Here is a 5,896-nt window from a genome sequence, read left to right on the forward strand (position 1 = left end):
CTGGATATGCTCAATGACTAGAGAATCCACCTCTAAACCCTTAAGTTCTGCATTGCTCTCTGCATTTTTAAGCATGTGCAGTGAAAATTCAGCGCTCTTTTTGGGCCACCGACCCTGTGTCCAACCCCACTGTTTGGCCTGGGCACACCTACCAACACCACCATTGTAACGTCAGAATGGTACACATTGCTTCTGCAAAGTGACGTCTTTAAGATACTTGGTGGCTTTCCGGATATGCATACCCTTGATGGCCTGAGCAGTCTCACAGGTAAAGTGGACCTGGAGATTTGAACCTCTGGATTTGCATGATTTTGTGGGGTTTCTGGGTCAATTGAGTAGCAAACCATTTTGTGAGATTACCTCAGGATGCTTACGGGAAGAGCAAATTCTGAAATTTTGTTCTGTCTAGTCTGTGGGAAAAATCTTGAGAGGCCAGTTGTAAAACTTCTATCAGTAACACCTACTTTATACCTAAGTAGCTGAGCCTCAGAGGTAACATTTCTGGTTCCAGACAACTGCTCACGATTTTTCTCCAAAGAATGTGTTTGTAACATAAATTTACTTAAGACTTCAGTTAAAAAAAGCTGTATTATACTTTAGCCATCCATTTTAATTTCTGGGTTTTAGGTTTTCCAGGCCCTTCTTCCTTTACCAAAGATGTCATCACACAGTGGTGATAAGAATAGATGAAGTTTACTTTATTATTGGGGGTTTTTTAGTTGGTGCTTCAGGTATGAATACGGTTCTCTTCTGGAAGTAGCAAAAAGGCAGCTTTCTGTTCTAAAATTATTGCTTCATTTTAGGTTGTCTGAAGACTACTCTAGCTCCCATCAGCTTCGTACTAATATAGAGCTTTGGTTCAGGGAATGTTATTTTGTTAAATGTCATCGAGTCAGTTCTGACTCATAGCCACCCTCTATAGGGTTTCCCCCACATAAATGTTATAACTTATACCCTTGGACCATCACTAGACTGTCAGTGTGTTATACTGTGGTACCTTCAGAGTTGCTGTAATTCTGGACATAATACCACCGATATTTAAACACCGGCAGGCTCACCCATGGTGGACAGGTTTAAACTAAGCTTTCAGACAAAAACAGACTAAGAAGAAGGAAAGAAAGACTACTTTAAAATATTTAGTCACTGAAGATCTTATGAATAGCAGTGGAACCAGAATAGTAAACACTGAAACATGATGAAGAGCAACAGAATTCTGTTAGATAGAGTGCTGGAAGATGAGCCCCTCAGGTTGGAAGGCACTCAAAATACATCTCCGGAAGAGTTATCTCTCAAAGTAGAGTTGACCTTGATGACACAAATGTAGTAAAGCCTTTGGGACCTTCTTTTGCTGATGGGGCACAACTCAAATTGAAGACAGACAGCTGTAAACATCCATTCATAATCAGAACATGGAAGGTACAAAGTATAAATCTAGGAAAATTGGAAATTGTCAAAAATGAAATGGAACTGGAGCTGTGCCCGCATGCCTGTAGGGTGGACCTGGATGAGCTCGAGTCCTATTGCAGAAGCGTGTTCGCAGTGAACTGAATGGTGCACCATGTGGACAAGCTGAGCCCAGGGATCTGGCTGGTGATGCCTCCTGGTGGACCACGACGGGCTGTTCAAGATAAGTTGCCTGTACAGCACTCCCGACAGGTTTTTCTCCCACGTTCACATACTAGCCCTAGACTTCACCAGTTGCAATAAACCAAGTCCAGAATTTAAACCTGGTAGCAGGTATATTGTGATGGGCCACATCTACCACAAGAGACGGCAGCTCCCTACAGGTCTGTTCTGAGAGGACGCCTCCCACCTGGAGACAGACTGCTTAGGAGTAGCAGTAGCTATGTGAAAAGACTTAACAGAAAAAGGGATGGTCAAGTTCAAGGTGCAATTCACACCCAGTGCATTTGAAAACAGACCATCCTGGCCTTTCTGGATCTGAGATTTGGAATTCAGTAACAAGACACTACCTTCATGTAACGAGGTCTCCTTTTAGAATAGGGCTCCTTTATGAACTGCTTGCATAGTTCCAGCTCTAACCTTGAAGCTGCCATTTGGTTTCTGATTTACACTATGCTTTTGCAATGTTATTTTTCTGAGCTGGGTGGCAAAGTTTTTCAACCATAGTGCCTGCCAGCCATCGGTCACACTGTTCAGATAAGTGACCTGTCCTGTTTCATAGATCACTGCTTCATGTTTTTTTAAAAAAGTATTTTAAATACATTCTGCAGTAGAAATAGTTTGCAAAAAAAAAAAAACACCCAGATTTCTTTGAATTTCAATATACAACTTTGAACCGTTCATATAATGTATCATACCAAATTTTATACACAAACTATCACATTTTCAATTCTGTACATAACAGTGAGTGCACTAGACATTTATATATGAAATGTCATTTACAGCAGACACTAGGATCAGAGACCAGCATAAGTAATAACACTTTACATTTAAAGAGTACTAAAGAACTTAGGGACTCCTGGTATGGCATTGTGGGTTAATGCACCAAACGGAAAAGCCATGTGAACTGCAAGGTCGGCGGTTCAAGCTCACCAGCTGCTCCTTGGAAACCATCTACAGGGTTGCTATGGGTCGGAATCAACTCAACAGCACTTCAGAACAACAAAGGACTTAGAGCAAAATTCCCAATTACTCAAATGTACCCAAATATATAGTTTATTTTCATACCTCCCTGCTCCTGGTAACTTAAACATTTTGTGCCAAACTGGCAGCTTATCCCATTGCTTAAGGTATTCTGGGTGTATCTGATGTCATTTTTCTATTAAGACTAAGTATCACGTGTGTGTGTTCGTAAAGTAGTAAATCTTTTCTTGAAATAAAAAATAAATAAAAATGAAAAGGAACGCATAAATATCATTATTATAGGCATTAGTGAGCTGAAATGGACTGGTTTGGGTCATTTTGAATCTTACAATCACATAGTGTACTATGCCTGGAATGACAATTTAAAGAGGAAAAGGGTTGCATTCATCATCAGAAAGAGCATTTCAAGATCTGTCTTTAAGTACAACATTGTCTGTGATAGGATAAGGTCCATACATCTACAAGGAAGACCAGTTAATACCACTATTATTCAATTTTGTGCACCGACCACTAAAGCCAGTGATGACAAAATTGAAGAATTTTATCAACTTCTTCAGTCTGAAATTGATCAAACATGAAATCAAGATGTATTGATAATTACTGGTGACTGGAATGCAAAGGTTGGAAACAAAGAGGAAGGATCAGAAGTCGGAAATTATGGCCTTGGTAATAGAAATGATTCTAGAGATCACATGAGAGAATTTTGCAACACCAATGAATTATTCATTGCAAATACCTTTCTTAAACAACATGAAAGATGACTATACACATGGACATCACCAGATGGAATACACAGAAATCAAATCGACTATATTTGTTGGAAGAGATCGTGGAAAAACTTAATATCACTAGTCAAAACTATACCAGGGTAGACAGTGGAACAGACCATCAACTGCTCATATACAAGTTCAGGCTGAAGAAAATTAAAACAAGTACACAAGAGCCAAAATATGACCTTGAATATATACCACTTGAATTTAGAGGTTGTCTGAAGAACAGTTTTGATGCATTCGACACTAAAGACAGGAAACCAGAAGAGTTGTGCAATGACATCAAGAACATCATAGAAGAAGAAAGCAAATGGTCAAAACAAAGACAAGAGTGAAGGAAAAGACCAAAGTGGATGTCAGAAGAGACTCTGAAACTTTCTCTCTAATGTAGAATTGGTAAAACTAATGGAAGAAATGAGGAGGTAAAAGAACTGAATAGAAAATTTAAAAGGGCAGCTTGAAAAGACAAAGTCAACTACTATAATGAAATGAGCAAAGACTTGGAGTTAGAAAAACAAAAGTGAAGAACACACTCAGCATTTCTCAAGCTGAGAGAACTGAAGAAAAAAATTCAAACCTCAACTTGAAATATTGAAGGATTCTATAGGCAAAGTATGGAAAGATGCAGAAAGCATCAAAAAAAGATGGGAGGAATATACAGAGTCACTGTACCTAAATGATAAATGGTTGATGATCAATCATTTCAAGAGGTAATGTATGATGAAGAGCCAATGATACTGAAGGAAAAAGTCCAAGGTACATTGAAGGCATGACAAAGAACAAGGCACTAGGAATTGATGGAAAACAAATTGTAATCTTTCAACAGACTGATGAAACACTGGAGTTACTCATTCATCTATGCCAAGAAATTTGAAAGACAGCTACCTGACCAACTCACTGGAAGAGATCCATATTTGTGCCCATCTGAAGAGAAGTGACCCAACGGAATATGGAAATCCTTGGACAGTATGATTAGTATCACACACAAGTAAAATTCTGCTAAAGATAATTCAAATATGGCTGTAACCATACAAAGAGAGAGAATTTCCAGAGGTTCAAACTAGATTCATATAAGGACATATAATGAGGGATATCATTCCTAACATCAGATGGATCTTGGCTGAAAGCAGAGAAAACCAGAAAGATGCTTACTTGGCTTTGTTGACTATACAAAAGATTATGGTTGTGTGGATCTTGACAAGCTATGGACAACATTGCAGAGAATGAGTATTCCAGAACACTTAATTGTGCTCATGGGAGCCTGGACATAGACCAAGAGGCAGTTATTTGAACAGAACAAGGGAACACTGAATGATTTAAAATTAAAGTGTGTGTCACAGTTGTATTATTTCACCATACTTATTCAATCTATGGAGTCCTGGTGTGGCAATGTGGGTTAATGCACTAGACTGCAGAGTTGGTTTGAACCACAAAATCAGCAGTTCAAGCTCACCAGCCGCTCCTTGGAAACCCTATACAGGGTTGCTATGGGTCATACTGACTCAACGGCACTTAATCACAACAAACAAAATTCAATCTATGCTGAGCACATAATCAGAGAAGCTGGGTTATATAAAGGAGAATGTATCATCAAGATTGGAGGAAGACTCATTACCAACCTGTGATATGCAGATGATACAACTTTGCTTCATGAAAGTAAAGAGGATTTAAAATACTTACTGATGAAGATCAAAGACCACAGCCTTCAGGTGGTACCTCAAATCGTCACCACTGGACCAATAAACAACATCCATATAAATGGAGAAGACTGAAGTTGTCAAATACTTCATTTTGCTTGGATCAACCATCAACACTCATTGAAGCTGTAGTCAAGAAATCAAATGACATATGACATTGGGTAAATTTGCCACACAAGACCTCTTTAAAATGTTTAAAAGCAAAATGTCATTTTAAGGACTAAGGTGTGCCTGACCCAAGCCATGGTATTTTTCAATAACCTCATATGCATGTGAAAGTTGAACATGAAGAAGTAGAACCATAGAATATTTTACACATTTGAATTGTGGTACTGGAGGAGAATATTAAAAGTACTGTGAACTATCAAAAGAACAAATCAATATGTGTTGGAATAAATATGGCTAGAATGCTTCTTGGAAGCCAGGATGGCCAGATTTCGCCTCTTATGCTTCAGACATATTATCAGGAGGGACCAGTTCCTGGAGAAGGATATCATATTCTGTAAAGTGGAAGGGCAGAGAAAAAAAGAAAAACCTCCAAAGAGGTGGATTTGCACAGTGTCAACAGCATTGGGCTCAAGCATGGCAATGATCGGGGGATTGGTGCAGGACCGGGCAGTGTTTTGCTCTATTGTGTACAGGGTTTCTATGAGTCGATACTGACTTGATGGCACCTAACAACAACACATTTCCCCATATCTAATAACCTCAGTTAATTATCATTATGTTGTTGTTGTTGTCAGGTGCCATCAAGTCGGAACCGACTCATAGCGACCCCATGCACAGCAGAACGAAACAATGTCCGATCCTGGGCCAACCTCA

General features: G+C 39.1%; 1 pseudogene; it reads left to right on the forward strand.

Moving 5' to 3' along the window:
* The first annotated feature begins 1,594 nt into the window (after positions 1-1,594).
* On the forward strand, positions 1,595-1,914 carry LOC102829858 (annotated as a pseudogene).
* Positions 1,915-5,896: the final 3,982 nt, after the last annotated feature.

The sequence above is a fragment of the Chrysochloris asiatica genome, unplaced genomic scaffold (assembly GCF_000296735.1).
Source record: "Chrysochloris asiatica unplaced genomic scaffold, ChrAsi1.0 scaffold00114, whole genome shotgun sequence".
Classification (NCBI taxonomy): Eukaryota; Metazoa; Chordata; class Mammalia; order Afrosoricida; family Chrysochloridae; genus Chrysochloris; species Chrysochloris asiatica.